The 23,190-nt window shown below is 41.8% G+C and overlaps 1 long non-coding RNA gene across 1 annotated transcript in view; it reads left to right on the top strand.

Annotated features, from left to right (window-relative positions):
* The window catches only part of LOC147906579 (uncharacterized), a 186,063-nt gene that overhangs the window by 60,352 nt on the left and 102,521 nt on the right, over positions 1-23,190 (top strand). The window lies entirely within an intron of this gene.

The raw sequence follows: 23,190 nt of genomic DNA, 5'->3' as shown, positions 1-23,190 counted from the left end.
TATAGCAATAATAATTTGAATTATTTTTCTAATGTAAGTTCTTATTCTACTTAATAAGAGCGCGGTGATATAGTCGAACGCATTGATGCTATCGCACGCTGTTATAGTGCGGTATAACGCGATACCGCATAAATAAGGAAGGAAGGAACGGTAGAGAAACAAGGAAAGTGAGATATATGAAGAAATAATAAAGATTTAATATATATCTTTTTGATTACACTTTTTTATTATTATTATTATATATATATATATATATATATATATTTTTATTATTTCCTTTTCTCTGCTCTCTCTCTCTCTCTCTCTCTCTCTCTCTCTCTCTCTCTCTCTCTCTCTCTCTCTCGTATAATTATATCAATTTCTCTCAAATTTCTCTTTTCGCTCGCCAATTTCTCTTTCCGCTTCAGATCCGTCCTTCTGATATTCCTCTCTATATCTTGCATCAACGCCAGTAATGTCTAGTACCCTATTAGTATGGGCCCATTTAGTTAATAATGTCGGCTGTACTTGTCGAGAAAGAAAAATTTCATGTCATTTAAAAATAATGATTTTACAAGATTAATATTATATCATCGTTTTTTCTCTTTATGTTTCAAAATAAATAAATCAGACAATCATCGGGATGGGAATAAATAAACATCAAAAATATAAAAAGATAAATGACTGGATGAATTTAAATGAAACAATATAATTGATAATATTAATTCATCAAAATGAATAAATCTTACCGATTATTTCTATCTAAATTTCGGTCTCAATGGTTTTCTAGTCTCATATAGCTTTAATGCCAATCAAGTATTGAATTAATAATTTAATACTTACGTTCTTCTCAGCTGATTATTGACGCAAACATTATAGTTGACTGCCAGTGTCCTAGGCTCATGGTGACTAGCGTTTGCGGCCGCGGTCTATAGGTTCGCGCTCTCTATTAACTGGTCACTCTTGTGCACCAACAAATGCACTAACAAAAGAGTATAATTAATATGATTTAAATTAATTAACAAATTATTAATGTTTGCCATTTTTTTCAGTGACTGACTGATTGACTAACAAATACTGGCTGAGAACTGACCGACAGACTGATTGTCCGCTGAGGCTGTGAGAGAATTTATGTTGAAAATGTACGTGATAGCGTGATATCATTTTGAAAAAGAATCCTCCGACCAAGTATAATACAAAAAACAAAAATAACAGGACTCTTAATGATACTCTTCAAAATACAACAAAAGGCTAATAAGAGTCAGAAAAACTTAAAAAAATCTCCATTATTCGTTTAACATAAGTATAATTAAAGATAGATATAATAAAGAACTGTAGAAAGTAAAAAAGTTAAAACGCTACAAAATAGTATAGTACCACGTAAAAAAGTTATACTTCAACCAAAACGTATATCTCGTATCCAAAAGATTCCAAGAAGAAGCTCCAATATTTTATCAGTTATAATTAGATCATCATCATAATCAATATATCAGCTGTAAAAATACAATGCTTCAAGTAAAAGTCTCAATCAAAACTGTACAAGAAACCGTATATCGCATTCGAAAGATTTCACCACCTCAGCATTTTTATCTGCTGCAGCTCTTCGCAGCTCTTTGAAGTGCAATTAAATATATCGAATGGTAATCAAACAGCCATTGAACGACTACTGAACCGATATCGAACGACTATCGAATAGCTATCGAATCACCATCGAATCGATATCGAACGGCTATTAATCTACTATAAACAGCTTATCGGTTCACTGTAAACAGCTATCGAACTGACATCGAACCGCTATCGATTCATTCCAACATCTATCTGCTATATTTATTTAAATGTCTACAGTATAAGGGTAATAGAAATAAACATATTAATGTAAGATAACATACATTTATTTAAAAATCTTACAATTCTTCCTGGCGTTGCGACCACCAGTTAAATATCTTAAATACATTTTGTAAAGCACAATTCTTTGCGTGTCTTGCACATCATATAGTATTACAATCATTTAGATTACGTAGCGATTCTACATCAATGTAATGCGCATCCAGAGTTTCGACAATGACAACACTGTCAAGCATATCAATTATTGTTAATTGGCTTCGTCCCAAAGTCGGAGCGAACATGCCACCTCACCCACAAAAGTATATGCGACAACTATCATCCACCATCCAGCGAAGCTGCTCCGAGAATGACGATGGAAAAACCCAGCAGCGATTTTCTTCTGCAGGGATTTTCTGCAGGAATGAACAGCTTCGCCGCGACGCGTCTCGAGTCCTGGGGTCTCGAGGCGCCTCGCGCCCACGGGGAACCACGGGAAGGCCCACTTATTTGCGTCTCGTCCCCAGACGCACGCTCTGACTCTGTAATAAGAATGTTTCCCTAAACTGCTCCGTGGTGCGTGTGTTTACCGATGAGGTACGGATTCGCTTTGTTAGGAGTATTCCTGTAAAGAGGGGCAGGTCTCCCTTGACTGAGCTTCACACACCGCTTCAAGGGTATTGATTCTGTCTTGGGAAGCAGTTCCTGAATCTAGTCCTCTCTTTGAGGTTGCTTTATCCATAGAGTTTCTCTAGAGAAGTCGATGAGTATTTGAAATGCTTCGGTGTTCGATACTAGGAATCGTATCGCCTCAGTCAGTTTCCACTCGTTATGAGGAACTACATCTCGTAAGACTATTCTTTGCGCCTCAAATGGACACTCTATCATTCTGGACACTCTAGGATGCCAAATTGTGTCCTTTTTAGCTCCGCATGAGCTACTTTCAGTAAGCCCTAATTGAGAAAGTTTCGCACAGAAGTTACTATGCCTAGTTAGAGTCTGTGTGGACCAATAGTTGGGCTGAACCCATTCGACTGAAGCTTTTCTTGTATGCTGTTGAAGAAGGTAAACGTCACTCGACCCTTTGTCGAGGTTTCCCATCTAGTTTGCCACATCTTTGTTATCTCTCACCTTATTACTTTCTTGACGTCTTCCATATCCTTTACGGTTCCATTTACCTCTACGTCCTTGCCCTTTCTTACCTCTTACCATATAGGGCTCTACGCTCATCTAGGAGTAGATCAATGGGAGTTTGTCCTGCTACCACGCAGAGTGATTCCCATGCTGTACGGTATGTGTTTGTATGTACTATAAGCACTTCGCGCTGCATAGCCCTAAGAACTTTCTTGTCTTTCACAGTACACAGGTCGACCCATCATGCAGCCGCATATGTGACTACTGAGATGAAACCTCCCCGGTAAATTGTGGAAAGCGTTTTATATTTGAGACCCCATTGGGATCTTGTCAACTTGCCCAGCTTGTTGAAGAGATCCTACTTTATTCTTTAGATACTTCCAATGTGATTCGACTCGCATACCCCTTATTTGAGATCGGTAATTCGGAAAAAAAGTAAGAACTCTTTCGATCGACCGACAGTAATTGTTATTGAACGCACGCATAAGGTGAGCTCGTGATTTCATCTCGAGCCTGACCTTAATCCTCGTCAAAGTCAGGGATTCGTCGTTCTTTGGTCTTTTTAAAACAATTCGGTACACGCAAACAGGCACCGGCAACGGATAATCGAAAGTTCTAGAACAATTCAATTCGCGCACGCGAGCACCGCGCTCCGACGAATACGTCACGCGCTGTCACCAATCCCACGTACGGATTTTCTGTCGCGCATGACTGTTACGTTGAACATCGTTAGAAAAGAATCCAAAGCGCCAATTTTGTATAACTAATGCCACGTAATAATTACGATTGTGGCAAAATTTTATTGGATTTTTCCCAAGAAGAAAGCCCAGGCCGAAAGCAATAAATGCTTCGATCTCGCCGTTCCTCCTTCTTAGAGTTCTTAAAGTCATAGTCTCGCTATTATATCGTTTCGTAAAACCGCCGTGCTAACCGCTTAGTGAAAACCGCTATAAGACAGATCTTTTCGAGAAGTGCCGAGAAAATCGCCGAGATTTTCCATCACCGCGATTCCAAATACAATTTGGAAAAGGTGACCGCATTTAATATTCTGTTAATCTAATATTTAATTAATTATATTTTCTGAATTTGTAACTGCGCATATTAAAGAAAATTCTTTTGTTAAATTACAAAGAAATTCAAAGTTCTCCGCAACTCTTAGTTCTCCGCAACTCCTAGTTCTCCGCAACTCTTAGTTCTTCGCAACTCTTAGTTTTCCGCCGCTCTCAGTTTTCCGCCGTTCTAAGTTAACGCATCGCTATTAGTGCACCGCCAAGGAGACGCTCCGCCGCTAGAAAACCGCCGAATGTGATTCGCAAGGAATATTGTTAGACAAACGTCGCATCACTTTAAAAATTTCACGTCAGCGCTCTCGCTCTGATTCGCTCTCGAACATTGTTGGTCCTTCGAGCCGGATTCGCCTTCGCCGAATTTATCGTTTGTTCGGGAGTATTATCGCGTTCAGTGCGCGTATTATCAAGAAAATCAGAGAGAGAAGAATTCGCAAGTGAAATCATGAGTGACGAAATAACCGCCTTGCTGACCGCCCAGAGTGACATCCATGGCCGCATGGCCAGGTCAGTAACCAATTTGAAAAAAATGGGGATGGCCAACATCACCCTCCACGCTGTCGAAACCCGCTCGGCGCTTCTCGACCAGCTGTGGACGAAATTTGAAAAGCAACACAAGCTTATTCGAGCACATTACAAGGAAGCCTTTGATCAGAGTGAGTACAACACGTCTCAATTTGCCGATTCCGCCGAAATTACGTACGTGCAGCAGCGCAGCCTGCTGAACGATTACCTGACAAAGCTCAAAGCTGAGAAATCAAGTACAGCTCCTCCAAGTGAATCGGGAACCGATTGTTCTACCAAGTCGGCGCTGCCGCGTTTAAAAATCCGATCGTTTTCGGGCGCGTTTGAAGACTGGCCATCGTTTCGGGATATATTCTTGTCTATCGTTGGCAACAATCCATCTATCTCAAACGTAGAGAGATTTCATCATTTAAAGCATTGCTTGGAAGGACCCGCGGAGGCGTTGATACGCCCACTGGCCGTGACCGGAGACAACTATTCGCGCGCGTGGGCGCTGCTCTGCAAGCATTATGAGAATAAACGGGAGTTGTCGCGCTCCAATTTTTGCACGTTCACCTCAGTGCAAAAAATGAAAAGCGATACCGCCGAGGAACTTAGCCGCATCTACAACGCCGCGATCAGTGTCGTGAACGGCCAAGAAAGTATTGGGAGACCAATTGACTCACATGGATTCGACCTTTTGAATCACCTAGTCATCGAGCTTTTCGACCCGAAAACGCGTCTCGAGTGGGAATTGCACGTGAGCGATTCCACGGACTTGCCAAACCACGACACGTTGCTGGACTTCATCACAAGGAGAACGCTGACTCTCAAAGCCACCAAACCAAAATCGCTCAAGGTCTCCGACAACCCGTCGCGATCTGCCAAGTCGCATCACGTCAAGAAATACACCGAATCTTCACAATGCGTCCTATGCAAGGGTAAGCACCACGTGATGGTGTGTGAAGAATTCAAGAAGAAATCCGCTGTCGACCGCAAGGCCGTCGTCGAAACTCACAGGCTGTGCTTCAACTGCCTCGGCTCTCATATATTCGCGAAGTCGACGAGGACGTGTTCCACGTGCAAGTCTCGTCACCACTCAATGTTACATGACGCGTACGTTTCACCGAAACCTCAAGAGGTCAACTCACTGTCGGCAGTGCGCCGCGACAACGACCACAAGGCTATTTTGCTCGCAACTGCGCGAGTTTTCATCGCTGATCGTCATGGCAATCGACATACCACACGCGTGCTCATCGACCAAGGTTCGGAAATTTCTTTGATTTCCGAAGCTCTGGTCCAGCGCCTACGCCTGCCACGCTCTCGATCCGCAATCGAAGTCATCGGCATCAGCGGCAAAAGCTCCGGGCCCAGCAGGGGAAAGGTGACGCTCAACGTGACCTCGTTAACCACAGGGACCGACTTCACAGTCGGAGCCTTTATTCTGCCACGTCTTTCGCTTTACCAAGGCTCTCACGCAAGGATCAGAATGGAGTGGCCACACTTAAAGGGGCTCCAATTGGTTGATCCGGACTACGCAGCAAACGACTCTATTGAGCTACTTTTTGGAGCAGAAGTATGCTCAATCATTTTACAGGATGGTCTTCGCAAAGGAGGCCCCCAAGCGCCTATCGCTCAAAAGACACTGCTCGGCTGGATCCTATCGGGAAGTTGCGACCAAGTAACCAACTCATCACAGCGCCACTCGCTTCAGTGCACCGCAGATCATGAGCTAGCCGAACTGGTGCACCGCTTCTGGGAGCAGGAACGAGAGGTGCCCGCTGCCGTCGCACTCACGCCAAAAGAGCAGCAATGTGAAGACATTTTCGCGCTGCAGCACCAACTCACTGCCGAAGGACGATACATAGTGCGACTACCTTTTGCATCTCCCCCTACGACGCTGGTTGAGACGCGAAGATCTGCTGAACGACTTTTAATCGCCATGGAGCGACGCTGTGAGAGAGACGTACGATTCGGCGATCTCTACCGCGCCTTCCTGAAGGAATACGAGGACCAAGGTCACATGGAATTGGCGCAAGAACCTCCGAATTCTAGCGAAGATCGGTGCTACCTTCCACATCACGGCGTCCTTCGAGAATCCAGCACCACTACGAAGCTCAGGGTCATCTTCAACGGATTGCAGCGTACAAGGTCACTCAATACTCATCTGCTAGTTGGGGCTAACTTGCTGCCACCCCTCGCGAACGTACTTCTGCGGTGGCGGTGGCATCGGTACGCGCTAGTGGCTGACATCGAAAAGATGTATCGGCAGATTCTTGTTCATCCCGACGATCAAAGGCATCAATGCATTCTTTGGCGACACAGCGTTGATGAGCCTATACGCGAGTTTACATTGAAAACCGTCACTTACGGTCTCGCTTGCGCGCCATTTCTCGCCATTCGCACTCTGCATCAACTCGCCGATGACGACGGATCGCGTTTCCCTCGAGGCGCAGATGCGTTACGACACGACTGCTACGTCGACGATGTCGTAACCGGAGCGCATAACAAAGCCGATGCTATCGCTCTCCAAGTCGAGCTCCGCAACCTCTGCATGGCGGGCGGATTTTCTCTCCGAAAGTGGGCCGCCAACTGCCAGGAGCTTCTTCGCAACATTCCGTCCGAGTACTGCCTCACCAGAGACTCGCGGTCGTGGGAACAAGAGAACTCAACTCTGGGATTGCGCTGGTATCCAACCAAGGACGAATTCGCCTTCTCTGTTCCTCCTCGCACCGTCGTCGCGTTTACCAAGGGAAGTCTGCTGTCGGAGACCGCTCGACTCTTCGACCCGCTCGGATGGCTGGCTCCAGTAACCATTCAACCAAAAATTCTAATTCAGTCGGCCTGGCTGCAACAGCTAGACTGGGACGCACCATTGCCGTCAACCATCATTGGAAAGTGGAAGCGGCTCTGGAAAGAACTTCCACTGCTTGAGAAGCTCAGAGTCGGCCGCTGGCTCGGCACCGGCGACACGAGCTCTCAGTTTGAATTACACGGCTTCGCAGACGCGTCCGAAAGAGGTTACGCCGCTGTGGTGTACCTTCGCATCACCGCAAACAATCAGACAAAGACTCGATTATTGACAGCCAAAAGCAAGGTCGCGCCGATTAAACTTGTTTCTCTCCCGCGACTCGAACTCTGCGCCGCCGCCTTACTTTCAAGTGTACTCGTGCACACGCGCTCTGTGCTAAAACTAGTTGCAACGCCAGTGATCTTGTGGTCAGACTCCAAGGTCACGCTCCACTGAATTCGAGGTCACGCCTCCCGCTGGAAAACATACGTGGCCAACAGGGTATCACGAATCCAGCAGCAACTTCCGGAGGCTCAATGGCATCACGTCCCGGGCAAGGACAACCCCGCCGACTGTGCCTCCCGGGGACTGACACCACGCGAGCTCCTCAGCCATCCCTTGTGGTGGACGGGTCCTGCATGGTTATGCGGGAATCCGACGCAATGGCCAAGCGTCGATCAGGAGCCCATCGAGGACGGAGCAACGTGCCACCACACTCGCGGCAGTCATCAGGAGCAACCACGAGCCGGAAGAACTCCTCAGGTTCTCTTCATTACACCAATTGCTGAGAGTGACTTCCTAGTGCTTGCGTTGGCGTCACCGCAGTCGCTCAGTCAGATCTGTGGACAATCAGCTCCACGGGTCAGCGCTTCTCCCTGCCGAATTCGACGCAGCACTCCTTCAATGGATTCGCGTAGTGCAGTCACTGCATTATCAGGAGGAGATGACTGCTATCGAAAACAAACGCTGTCTTGCAAGATCCAGCCATTTGCGAACCCTCAGCCCGTACATGGACGAACACGGAGTCCTGCGAGTCGGAGGACGCCTCAAGCACGCAGCGCTGTCTTTCGACGAGCGACATCCTCTCATCGTGCCTCCAAGGTCATGGCTCACTCGCCTACTGGTGAAAGCTTACCATCGCCGTACTCTCCACGGAGGAGTTCAGATGACCCTGGGAATGCTTCGCCTCCGGTTCTGGATTCCACAAGGCCGAGCAGTGGTCAAGCGATGGCTGCATCAGTGCGTGACATGCACTCGGTGGAGGGCTGCCACTGGAGGGCCGCAACCGAAAATGGGAAACCTTCCTCCAGGAAGAGTGACTCCTGCACGACCATTTCTTCACGTGGGCATCGACTACGCCGGGCCTATATTCATCAGGACGAGCAAAGGGCGTGGGCACAGCGCTCACAAAGCGTTCATCACAGTTTTCATTTGTTTTAGTTCCAAGGCCGTTCACCTCGAGGCTGTTTCAGCATACACCATCGACGCTTTTCTGGCTGTTCTCCGTCGCTTCACATCTCGTCGAGGACTTTGCACGGACATCTATTCCGATTGCGGCACCAATTTTTCGGGCGCCGACCGGCAACTTCGAGAGATGCTCCGAGCCTCCTCGTCAGAAAGATCGCACACGTCACTACATCAGAGGGGATCCATTGGCATTTTAACCCCCCTTCGGCACCACATTTTGGTGGACTCTGGGAGGCGGCCGTGAAATCTGCTAAGTATCACCTGCGCCGAACCATCGGCGAAACCAGGCTCACCTTCGAAGAAATGAGCACCTTGCTTGCACAAGTGGAGGCATGCCCCGGCCCATGCATGCCCTCTCAGACGACTCCGACGACCTCACGCTCTGATACCAGGTCACCTGCTCATCGGGGCACCACTGCTGGCCATTCCCGAGCCTTCCTTGTCGGACAAGAAGGAAAATTTGCTTTCCAGGTGGCAACTTGTCCAGCGGATGCGAGACCACTTCTGGCAGAGATGGTCACGCGAGTACTTACACACTCTGGCTACCAGACCGAAATGGACTAAGGACGCTTTGCCACCACGCATTGGATCGCTATGCATCATTCGTTTCGAGCTCTCACCGCCAAATAAGTGGCCACTGGCACGGATCACGCAGCTACATCCTGGAGATGACGGCGTAGTGCGAGTGGTCACAGTCAAAACAGCCTCATCCGAATTAATTCGTCCTTTAGTCAAATTAGTTCTATTGCCAGAAGATGCTACCGCGTTTATCTCGCACGCTAATGCATCGAATGTAAAGGAGAGCTTGAATTGATCGCCTGTACGTTCGTGAATCATTGCTTCAATTGTATTTTATCATATAACTCTCGGTTCAAGCTCTTCCACGGATTCATTGTATTGTATCGCTTATCTTATCTTACGTGTTTACGGTTTTATTGTAATCTCAATGTGTTCATCGCATCGCAAGTACTTACGCAAGTACGTGTGCTCCGACGTGCTGTGTCGTACACGAGGACTCAGGTTAAAAGTTCGGAACAGCAAGTACAACGAAATGATTTACCGCGTAAATCAAATGTTTGCACTCTTAAAAAAATTTGCAGCCAGTAATCGCTTTCGATCAAACAAGCATCGCCCGAGGTAACTTTTATACATATATCGTCACGGAGATGACGAGGCGGGCGGGAATGTTTGAGATTGGTAATTCGGAAAAAAAGTAAGAACTCTTTCGATCGACCGACAGTAATTGTTATTGAACGCACGCATAAAGTGAGCTCGTGATTTCATCTCGAGCTTGACCTTAATCCTCGTCAAAGTCAGGGATTCTTTGGTCTTTTTAAAACAATTCGGTACACGCAAACAGGCACCGGCAACGGACAATCGAAAGTTCTAGAACAATTCAATTCGCGCACGCGAGCGCCGCGCTCCGACGAATACGTCACGCGCTGTCACCAATTCCACGTACGGATTTTCTGTCGCACATGACTGTTACGTTGAACGTCGTTAGAAAAGAATCCAAAGCGCCAATTTTGTACAACTAATGCCACGTAATAATTACGATTGTGGCAAAATTTTATTGGATTTTTCCCAAGAAGAAAGCCTAGGCCGAAAGCAATAAATGCTTCGATCTCGCCGTTCCTCCTTCTTAGAGTTTTTAGAGTCATAGTCTCGCTACTATATCGTTTCGTAAAACCGCCGTGCTAACCGCTTAGTGAAAACCGCTATAAGACAGATCTTTTCGAGAAGTGCCGAGAAAATCGCCGAGATTTTCCATCACCGCGATTCCAAATACAATTTGGAAAAGGTGACCGCATTTAATATTCTGTTAATCTAATATTTAATTAATTATATTTTTTGAATTTGTAACTGTGCATATTAAAGAAAATTCTTTTGTTAAATTACAAAGAAACTCTTAGTTCTCCGCAACTCTTAAAGTTCTCCGCAACTCTTAGTTCTCCGCAACTCCTAGTTCTCCGCAACTCTTAGTTCTCCGCAACTCTTAGTTTTCCGCCGTTCTAAGTTAACGCATCGCTATTAGTGCATCGCCAAGGAGACACTCCGCCGCTAGAAAACCGCCGAATGTGATTCGCAAGAAATATTGTTAGACAAACGCCGCATCACTTTAAAAATTTCACGTCAGCGCTCTCGATCTGATTCGCTCTCAAACACCCCTATCGAAATGAACACCAAGATACCTGACTGAATCTTTGAATCTGATTTTTGACTTACCTATCCTAACAGCGGGTGGTCTATTTTTAATGTTTACTCTTCTTTTCTTTGACTTTCTATCTTAGCATACTCTTCCCTGTCTGTCGACTTGGGCCCTCTTTAACTCCTCGCTTCTGCAAGATTCTTCTGATCTGAGCAAGATTGCTTCAGTCTTCCGCTCGGAAATTTGGAGTTTGGCCGATTTGCACCATCCAACAATCTGATCTATTAATTCCTGTCTTTTAGCTTCTATCTGCCTTCGGGAGTTACCGCTTAATATAATAATATAATAACATCGTCTGCATATGCTATGAAGCGATCTTTAGCCTGTATCTCTAACATCCTTAGCAATTCATCAAATATTAAGTTCCAGCAGGTCGGCCCAAGCACCGAACCCTGCACATCCTCTTGTTGTCCACTTCGATACTTTTGTATTCGCCTATTGAGATGCTCACTCGTCTTTTGTCGAAATAACTTCGAAGAACTTCGAAGACATTTTTAGGACACTCTCTTGACTTTAGTTCTTGCAACACTAAGAGCCATCAGACGTTATCAAAGACACCGGAAATGTCAAAGAGCAACGCCACAGCATACTTCCCTTCGGAGGCAGAAACCGCTCGCCGAAGCTTCACGACCGCGTCTTCTGTCGACTTGCCTGGCATGAAACCGAACTACCGATCAGAGATCCTTCCGGGCGCCAGTGCCGTGTCCGTTAGGCGCATTTTGAGAAGCTTCTCGAAGAGTTTCCCTATTACAGGGAGGAGACATATAGGTCTATAGGATTTGAGTCCTTCACATCCTTAGAAGGACTCCTAATGAGCCCTCCTTCCAGATTGTAGGAAAGACACCCTACTGAAGGCACCCATTAAACAACCTTAGGAATTGTTCAGGGATTTCTCTTACTAATATTTTTAGTGCTTTGATCTCTATCAAGTCCAAGCCTGGAGCTTTGTCGTTCTTGAATGTTTTGATTGTTATGGCCATTTCCTTTCCCGTGAAGAATGGGGCATTTGCTGTATCTGGCGCTATTTTTGCTAGATTTCTTATTTCGCCTTGTTCTTGTGTATCTTCGTGGCATAGATCATTTGGTATATGTGCATCCAACAACCATTGTGCCGTCTCTTCTACGATCTTTGTTAGATGCTCACCTCTTCTGAGTGTGCTTATGACCTTTTCTATTTTCAGCTTGTTCGCTTGCTGTTTATATACAAAGCCTCATGGCTTTTCATTGCCGCATTCTGTGACAAACTTTTGCCAGCTTTCATACTTCGTCCTCCTTATCGCCCTATTGTATTGGCGTTGGAACTTTTGATATTCTTGTTTTAGGGTACTGATTACTTTAACTTCGGATTCAGTCCTTTGATTTCTTGATCCTCTTAATGCTTGGATCATTTTCCTTTTCCGGCTCACCTCTTTTTTCATCTTTGTCAATTCTTCCATCCATCACGGATTCGACTTTCTGAAAACTCTTTTCCTCGGTATCGATTTCTCGCATGCTTCCAAAATGACCTCCTGTAACTCTCCGGGCATTCTTTCTACTTCCTCTGCAGATTTCGGGCCGAGGGTCCCAAGCCTTAATCCGGATAGATCTTTCAGACTCTCATTGAATCGCTCCCAGTCGGCTCGTCGTATGGCTCGAACTTACTGTTCGCAGTTCTGCGGTCATTTGCTGTCCTTAGTGTCCTTAGACCGATCTCCACGGGACTGTGGTCACTAGTTGTCCATTCTCGCCTCACCTTCCATGTACCGATGAATTGGCTTATTTGAGGGGACACCAGGGTCACATCTATGAAAGACGATCCTCTCCTCGTTTTGAAGATGGGCCCTTGATGAGCTTCATTTATTACCTCAAAGCTAAACGCGCGGATGAGGATTTCAAACTACCTTCCACCTTTCGTCAGTCTCAGGGGAGCCCCAGAGCGACGATCGCGCGTTGGCATCTATCGCCACTATAAGTCTCTCGCCCCTCAGGGAATGAAACACCTTCTCGGCCTGAGGTGGCCTTCGATTTCGTCGCTGTACTGAAAGTAACATAACACGACGTATATTGATAGGCCAGGAGCCTGCATTTCTGCACACACACACACAAACAGTAAGTTGAGCTAAGCTGCGAGATAAATATCATTTGCAGTCGGGGGTTGCTGATCGCTATCATCGCCCATGGGCGTTTCAAGCACACTACAGCAACTTTCATCTCCGTTCCTAACTCATAAAAGGTGTGACTCTCGCCTTGCTTCTTGACATATGGTTTCTGTAATAACAGGATGTCAAGTCGCTGTTCAGCGACGAGCTGACGCACCTTACCTGTTATCGCATGACCGCCTCATATTCAGCTGCAGTATCCTAACTCTTACTGACTTGGAGCTGGATGATGCCGCCTGAATGCCATTGCGGTTCATATTCTTGCGTATCTTTGTAGGACTATGCTGATTTCACGATGGTACCTTTTGTCTGTTTTCGCCACTTGCCTTTTTTGTTGGTGTGCGTATTGCTTCACCAGATTATCACATCGTTCCAAGACTATTTTGACAGCGCGAAGTTTGCTAACTGTCTTTATTGACTCTTTTCGAGCGTCACATCTCTCCAGGTCTATCTGGACACTTCGACTCTTGCTAATCTTGGCTATTTTCCCAGCTTTGGTGTTCAGACTTTGCCTTACTTTACTGTTATTGTTATTATTATTACTATTTTTGACTTCCATATGATTATTACTTTTACAATTAGAAGTAGAGCGCACCCACCTATACGCCATTAAGATTGACTACTCCAGGGGGGCGACAGGTACCCTGGAGGTGTCGTTCGAGACTGCTCGATTTACGTTCCGCAGCCATGCAGACCCTAAACACGACTTCCTACATCTTGGTTTTTGAACGAGCGCCATTATTTGGAAACGCTTACCATTAAGCATTCATCCATCGGTGTTTGATGTGAGTTGAAAAAATATAATATAATACGTAAATATATATATACATATATGTAATTCATCCGCTCGTTAGACAATCTGGTTCCGCCAGGGCCCGAGCCTAGTTCGAACCGTGTCGATCCCAGAGGGATCTCTCACCCACTGCCATCGCCTTCCTTTCCGTGAAAAGGGGAGGCAGCGACGGCAGGGTTTAAATGAGCGACTCCGCCACAATTGTTGCCACATAAGAGCCATTTAGCCTTTACGGCGTCGACTCATGGCTACGCTGTGTCAATAAAGCTTCCTTAGAGGCACCGATCCCCCAATACCAAAGAAGAGAGATCAAGGCGCTAAGAGGATCAGCAACTCCAGGATGCACTGTCAAGAACCATCGTTCAATCAATCAATCAATTCTATGTTTGCCACATAAGAGCCATTCGGCCCTTACGGCACCGACTCGTGGCTATGCTGTGTCGAAAAAGCTACTTCACGAGCTCGATACGCACCTGCGGTCATGTTGTACTCGATACAAATGATGTTTACGTTGATAATATTTATCGGTACGTTCAACTCGTGCCACTGTCGCTTCAGCATACGATTCGACAAAAATCCCAGCAGCGAGGTTTTGTAAAATTTATCCGATAGGCGCATTTGATTTCGTTTCTCATTGTATTATTGTTGGCGCGAATCACCAGCAAAAACTCTTCATCCTCCTTGCCCTTCACATCGTGAGAACGTAAAATTTCGCGCTTCAGGTACGCTCTATTATATCACACAGTTCGTACGATTCTTCGGGAAAGACAATTTCTTCGTTGTTATAGTAAAACTTGTTTAAACTTACATTGGCTAGAGTATAGTACGTTTTAAAGTCCGTCAGACCAAGCTCGTAATCGCTATTGCCCAAATCTACTGCCGGAAAGTAGCACAGTAAGAACGCTGCTCTTGCTAATCAGTGTAATAAACGTCAGCGACATGTTTGGACGAGCATTGAGTTAAACGGTGCAATGTTGGTCCTTAAATTGCTTATTAACCGCAGAACCGCAGATAAAGCTGTTGTTCTGTCGCAATTGTTCTGATTGTAACGCCTAATAAAACGCGCTATTATACTCGATTACACTGTTTGCCAGATATCATTCGAGTTCCTTTGGCGGTTGAAGATTGCCGAAAATGTCAAAGTACACGACGCAATTCCCCCTTTTCACATATGCCGCCCAACCAGATCCCTCGGCATTGTCTAAATTAACAATATCGCTCTCGTTTCTACGTATTCCTTCAATCGGTAATGTAGTGCGCATAAAGATGCTTCTAAAATACGGAATACGCATACGGTTTGCAAGTTGCAGTTAAACATTGGTAGTTACTCTCCTCGGCATTTTTAATGTTTTATCGACGTCTTTTTTTTCTACGCGTGACATCTTGTCCGCGCTTGTAAGGAACGAGATAAACGCCGCAGCCTTCCATGATGCGATTATGACGTTGCAGTTCTTCCAGCTGCGCCGCTTTACTATTGTTTACAGCCTTGGCGATTTCCGCCGATCAATAACTCGAGAACGCCCAGCAGCAGTAAAACGGGCAGGATGTTGTCGCGTTTCGCCGTCGAATCCTCTTCTTTTTCTTCTTTGTTTTAAAGCAATCTTTGTTTTGGCCTACCCAAATGGCTGTGGCTGCAGCTCTCTCCAAGAGTCGAATCACTCGCAGTAATGCGTTTCCGCGCCTTCTCAGCGAGTATATTGTCAGCCACGTGTTCGTTCAGCGAGATCGTTGCTATGCGAATACGCTATATTGTGATCACGACACGTCCAATGAATTAATATTTCGGTCATTTCTAGCCAATTGCTTCTCCAATCGCGTTCCCGGATCACAAAACTGATATCCGAGATTTAACAAGTCTCTCGGCATTCGTTGCAATTCTTTATCAAAGTCACCAAGCCGTCGATTTGATGAGTTGGCAAATGGTAATGCTTCAGGCATCGACGGTATTGCTATACCTCCATATCTGCTCGGATAATTTGGTGTCCCACAATAGATCTCAAACTCTCGCAGTAGTACAATTTTCGATATATATTCTAGCTCTTTTGAAGTTAAACTGTGCAGATCGTCCGACATGAGAAACATTTTGATTACTGAGCGATTTCGCTCTACGCGACTATAAATAGGCCCGCTCGCGATATTTGTTTTCAATATTTTGTGGAAAGAGGAAATATGCGGTTTGTGCTCCAGTCGCGGGCGAATCTCGACGGCAAAGTGCAAATCAATAAAGAGACGAGCAAGCATGACTACATGCTATCGGTCTCTATACGCACTATCGTTTGCGGATCATCAAATTGCGGTAAGACGAACATACTGATAAACCTGTTAGAAAGTCCGCGTACAATTTGAGAACATATACGTATATTTGAAATCGCTGCAAAACAGCCAAAATGTCGATACCTAACGAATTTATTAACACCGATCGAAGAAATTGGCTATTTTACGTTCTCCAATAATAGCGACGTCATTCCACCGAACGAAGCGCTTCTGAATACCATTTTTATCTTTGATGACGTAGCATGCAACAAGAACGCGATAAGAGAGTACTTTGGGGCGACGCGCGGACGTCGCTTGCTTCTCTGTCAAGCGTACGCATGATACCAAAGCACCTTATACGCGACAATGCAAATCTGTTGATCCTATTCAAACAGGATGGTACCAATTTGAAACGCTTGTACAACGATCACGTAAATACCGACATGTTTTTTCGAGAATTTTTATAATTTATGCCGTAAATGTTGGTAGCAAAAATATGAATTTCTAATGATTAACAAGTGCGCTTACCAATGGGCGATACAGAAAAGGATTTAATGACTTTGAAATACCGTGATGTGATCAGTGACATCGATACGTTGACATGGACAGCAACAAAGATCGTGAGAAGATAGCTAAGGAGATTGCAACGTAGTAACTCATGACGCAAGAAATTGTCGCAGAAATTTTCAAAGATGTCGGCCAACAACAATCTGTTTTTAGATACAGATCGCTATATTCGTCGAGCGTTTAGATGAAGAAGCGCTGCCATACGTTGACAGAGTAGTACACTTAATCACTCTCAGATACCATGTTGTCAGTCAATAAACTGTAGAATGTCTCGCGAAACAGGAAGCACAATTCATTCAATTTTTTACTGCAGTCAATGTACTTGTACAAAAAAACGCTCTTTCGAGTTAAAAGATTAAAATCTTCTTCTGATAAATTGGAAAATTCGCGTCGCAGTTTATCATTGTTGAGAAAAGATGATAATTTGTCTAAACTAGAAGCGAAAACTCTATATGAAACGTAATTACACACAATTTTTAAAATCAATTTTGGTACTATTGATGTGTTTAGTGAAAGATATATATTTTTCTTTATTGGAAGAAGATCTGCGCGGTGGCAATTTTCTTAATAACAAAATGGGCGTCGTTAAGTTGTGATAAGTTATGGAAAACTACAGGAAATGCGAATCCTTATAATTTAGATTGCAATTTGAGGCATGGGACTTCTGTATCGCCCGGTTAAGTGGCAGTGATCGTGTTCTCGTCTGGTTTCTCACACACGTGACAATGCGAGCAACAATTCCGCAAACGCATTTCCACTATGCAGTCTTTATCGCGACGAAATCGATAGCCTGACAATGAGCTGTTGTAGGAGCAGTACACGTAATACCCAATACTGAAGACGTTGTGATGCTGGTACGTGTGCATAGCGGATTGTGAATCATTAACTGTTCTTTACAATGCGCACTCAAGATTGGTGTAGACTATGAACAGGACGTTTTCCGGCAGTGGTTGCAGTAGCTCAACCACTGTCATATTCGCTCGGTAACCTTATTGAGCAATTATTTAATTTTTCGCAGTCCTCATTGTGGGCCTTCAGTTTTGCGCTCGAGTTAAAGTAGTGGAAGCATCTGGAAATCGCCGTTGCCGTCGCCGTCGCCGCCATCGTCATCGCGATTGCTTATTTGAATGTTGTTCGTTATAGTGCACGTAGCATTTTAAGGAGAGTGTTCGCGTTGACATCGACAGCGTATAAATTTTTGGAGATTGGGATCGCCGCGGGAATGTCTCAAATAGAAATTGCGATTGGCGATACTTGAGGTAACCGTATCATTCTGCTCTACGCTACGTGGACTGCTTTCGTCGAAAAACAGATGGATATAGAGCAATTGGTGCAGCCACCTACTCCGTCATCGTTGATGATTCAGGATCTTGTGATTGAGGTTATCAAAATATACAATGTGGACAATGTGAAATTTTCTTTATATGATAAGTGTATGTATATATGAAATCGTTGACTATACTCTTTACGCTTGAACTCGAACAATGTGCACGTATATTTTCATTTGTGCCAATATATAAATAGCATAAGAAAAATTTATTAGGTGTTGGAATTAATTCGTAGCGTTTTTAATGAAAGAATTTATTTCACATGAGCATTAAAAAATACATTAATGAAAGTACTTCCCATCACTTGTAAAACGCTACGAATTAATTCCAACACCTAATAAATATTTTGTAAGTTATTTACATCAGAACTATTGGGTATGGGAATAAGTTTCCGCCCTTTTTAAATGAAAAAGATGTATTTATTTAAATAAATCTATATAAGTGAGTTTATTCAAAGTATGCTCCTTCAGAAGCGACAACTTTTTCTCACCTTTCCGGTAATAAACGGATTCCTCGAATGAAAAAATCTGGTTCTTTTGAAGCGATCCATTCATCAAGCCATTTTTTGATACCTTCATAAGAATTGAATCGTTCTCCAGAAAGGGCCGACTGCATGGATCGGAACAAATGAAAATCTGAAGGGGCAATGTCCGATGAATACAGCGGGTGGGGCAGAATTTCCCACTTTACTCCTTCCAAGTATTTCTTGACCGGTTTTGCAACGTGTGGCCTAGGGTCGTCATGTAACAGAATTAGCTTGTTGTGCCTATTGTCCCATTCCGATCGTTTTTCTTTCAAAGTTTGGTAAAACGTATCAGTTGTAGCCAATAACGATCGCCAGTGATGGTTTCGGATGGTTTGAGCAGCTCATAATATATAATATCTCTTTGATCCCATCAGATACACAACATAATCTTCGAAACATGGATATTTCGTTTTGGCGTTGATGGACCTGGTTTACCTGTCATCACCCATGCCTTCAAGCGTTTAGGGTTATCGTAGTAGATCCATTTTTCATCGCCAGTTACAATACGATGTAGAAAACCCTTCCTTTGTTGTCATTGACGAAGCATCTCGCAGATGACCAAACGTCTTTCCATGTCTCTCTCTTTCAATTTGTATGGCACCCAATTTCCTTCTTTTTGCACCATTCCCATTGCATGTAAATGTTTTCCAACAGTGGATCTATCAACATTTAACTCTTTTGTCAACCTATCGAGCGATAAACACGAATCTTCTTCTTGCAATTCTGCATCTTCAAATTTTTTCAATGCACCTTCGCGTTCTTTGTCACGCACGTCAAAATCACTACTGTTGAATCGCCGAAACTATTCTTTACGACTAGTTTTCGATGGAGCATGCTCACCGTAAATATCTACGAGCAAACGATGCGTTTCCGCACTTTTCTTTAAAATAAAATAATGGAGTAAAACTTCTCGCAAATGTTGCTTTTTTGGAATAAATTCCGACATCTTCAACGCAAAAAAAGTTACTCTTTGTTACGCTTCGAATGAATGCCATCTATTGGGCTCAAAAGTTTGGACACACACACCTTTCAAAAACATGTCTTACCGTTCTATCAAACACACGAGCAAGGCTAACGACATCTTTCTGCAATGGGCGGAAACTTATTCCCATACTCAATATATTGGGTCATCTAAAAAGTATCCGCGGTACTTTGTCACTAGATATATGACCATCAACACACATCTAGTGACAAAAAACCGCGGATACTTTTTAGATGACCCAATATTATGAACAAATTGGAAACGGTAAATACTTAACGTAAAATTTATGATAAAAATTCAGGTACTGAATGCGAATTAATAATGTACGCTTTAGATAATACAGTATATAATGTATCGCATGAAAAATAAACGCATGTTAAAATATTATATCTAGATGTCCACAATTATTTGTTTTCTTCCTTCCTTCCTTTCTTATTCATGCAGTATCGCATTATGACAACGTTATCGCGTGCGACAACATCAATGCGTTCGAAGATATCACCGCGCACTTATTAAGTAAAATAAGAACTTACATTAGAATAAGAAAAATAATTCAAATTAAATATTTTTTTAAATAAAAAAGGAGGGGAACTTAACCATTATTTTTAACGTTTTTAACGTAAAAAATTTTTAAAAATATTTTTTAAATATTTTTAAAAACATTTTCAAAAAAACATTGTCTGCTGATTGGAATATAGGGTCTGAGATATATCCACATATGATCCCATATTGTTTTTTCGACTAATTCACGAAAGGTTAATCAATCTCCGATTAACTTGAATTGCAATTGATTTAGTAAAAAATGGCTGAAAAATATTTTTAGCTATGTACACTAACGCTCAAAAGTCTTTTGATAACAATATTTTTCAAAATTATTTTATTATTTGCAATTTTACATATTATCTCATATTACATAAAATAAACTATAAACAAAATATTATAAATTAAGAATAAAATTAATAACTCTTTATTATATGATATCATAGAAAATGCATTTTGTTGAAGCTCATAAATGTTTTGACATGAAATAAAGTCACTAAAGGTAATGCAAATATGAAAAAAAATTATGAAAAATTATTTTAAACGAAAATAATACAGAAAAATCTAAAATATTTTGACATTATAATTTTAATATCTTGTTGCGTAACCATTTTCTTGTATTACGGTTTTACATCTCCTAGAGAGACTCAATAAGTTTTAATATTTTATTTTAATTTTTGCCATTTACCTTGCAAGAAATCACCAAAAAAGAAATCATCTAAATTAGAAAAATTTCTTATTCTCGCCTCTCTAGTTCATCTCATAAATGTTCAATCGGATTTAAATCCGGGCTTTGACTAGATCACTCTAAAAGAAATAAATTTAAAAAAAATAACATTTATCTTCTTTTGAATAAAATATTGTAATAGAAATTTAGAGTGATGTTTTGGATCATTATCTTATTGGAATATCCAATTTTGAGACACATTTCTTCTTAAATAAGGAAGCATATATTTATCTAAAATATCCTTATAAATGAAACGATCTATAGTGTTTTCTATACGACATAGAGGACACCTTTACTAGAGAAGCGTCCCTACATCATAACATATTCTCCCTCATATTTTATGGTAGGTAACATACTTTGAATCTTTCGTTCTTAGAGCGACGAATATACTTTACGCCATCAGAGGATACTAAATTGCTTTTATCTCTCCATAACACTCTGGATCACTCTTCAGTTGTCCAATTACAATGAATCTTTGCAAAAGCAATTCTAGCTCTTCTATTTTAGTACTAATAAAAGGTTTTTTGCTTGAACGACGACCTAGCAGTCCTTGATCAACTAATCAATGCTTTACAGTGGAAACATAATGATCCACTCCATAATTCTGTCGTAAATCATTAATTTGTTGCGCAGTTTTGCAAGGATCAGTAATTAATAGTCAGTAATTAATCCCTTTATTATTTTATCTATTCTTGTTATTATTTTCCTAGGTCGCCCTTGTTAAAATTTGTTATTAACGTGGCCTTAGATCTTATATAGACAATTCCAGACATTTACTAATTGACAAAATATCCCAAAATTACGGGCAACCTCAACTTGATTATGTCCGATTTTTAATGTACTGATTACAGCTTCCTTAAAATTTATTGAGTATTCCTTACGTAGTTTTATTATATTCTGTGTTAAGAAAATGTTAAACAATAATTAAACAACAACCTATAATCTTATACTTAATGTCTAAGCGTAACTTTTAACAAAAAACTTATCTGTCAAAAGATTTTTGGACCGTCTTTTAAGCACAATTTCGTGACAAAAAATGTCTTTATAAAAATCTATTAATTTTGCTGTACTGCAGTGAACACTATTCTCATATAATATGAATATAGTTAACAATTAAACAGAGCAAAATAATGTTATCAACTTTATTCATGAGAAATTACTTGTCAAAAAACTTTTGAGGACTAATGTATCGGACTAATGTTTCGTTTAAGTTAATTTTTCCATGAATCAAAGAACATGTAATGAATCAAAGAATTACAATATATAACATTAATATATAATCCATATTAACAATGTGTTGCTGATTGTTGTCTAATTTTTGGCTATTGAATTAATCACAAATAATTAATTACAATTAATCGTCAATTAAATAGTAAACATAATATAATCAGTTGTTTTATCAAATCAGCCAAAAAAAACCGCTAAATATATACATATAATTCCAATTTTTATTTAAAAGATGATTCGAACAAAATTGTTTCATATGTTGGAAATTCAAAAACATATTCATATTCCTTTAGATGTCTATATAATATTGGCAGATAAACGTTAGAAAATAGATCGAAGCCATCGAGCGTAGGTCAGCTGTGCTGTTTCTTTTTAGAAAGAATGTCATTTGCACATTGCAGTCTACGCTCTGCTGCGTAACAAAGAGCCAGATGACGATAATTCTCACAATAACAATGGTTGCATTCAATAAGAAATACAGCTTTGTAACTGTTGTAAAATTCTTTAATATTGATCTTGCTCTTAGTTCCTCACTGGACCTAATGTATAAGCCAATCATATTCAAGAATTTTACAACAAATGCAAAGCTGTTTTTCCTGCAAATGATCTACCGTAACCTATCGTTTCATTTTTTAGGATTCGATTAAATTTTTCATAACAATCACAAATTTTTGTAGACAAAAACTTATGTTCTTGTCTAAAAATTCGGAAGTGTTCCGATATTTTCCGATTATTTTTGTTCATATTTTTTTTCTAAAAATTTAAGCTGAATTTACATTGAGTAATATTGTTTAATACAATTCTTCTTGCACTCCTATATAAAGTTTCAATGTTTATAAGAAAATATTTTTTTTATCCGCAATCCTAAAAAATTATATATATACATATGTTGTATCAGTTTCAAAAAACAATACATATATCAATAATATATAATATATTATATCATTTTTGTTTCATGAAGAAAGTGAAAATGAATCACATTCATACTTTTATTTTACGAGATTTGAACTCATATCCTAATGACAATAGAATTTAATATTTAAAAAAATAAGTGTATTGGATAATATTATGCGTGCATGCGTGCGTGCGTGTGTGTATTCTGTGTGTGTGTTTAAAGTATATACATCAACGTACAAT

The sequence above is a fragment of the Acromyrmex echinatior genome, unplaced genomic scaffold (genome assembly GCF_024713525.1).
Source record: "Acromyrmex echinatior isolate Ae372 unplaced genomic scaffold, ASM2471352v2 Scaffold20, whole genome shotgun sequence".
NCBI classification, from domain to species: domain Eukaryota; kingdom Metazoa; phylum Arthropoda; class Insecta; order Hymenoptera; family Formicidae; genus Acromyrmex; species Acromyrmex echinatior.
This window is presented reverse-complemented; position numbering and strand designations above follow the sequence as displayed.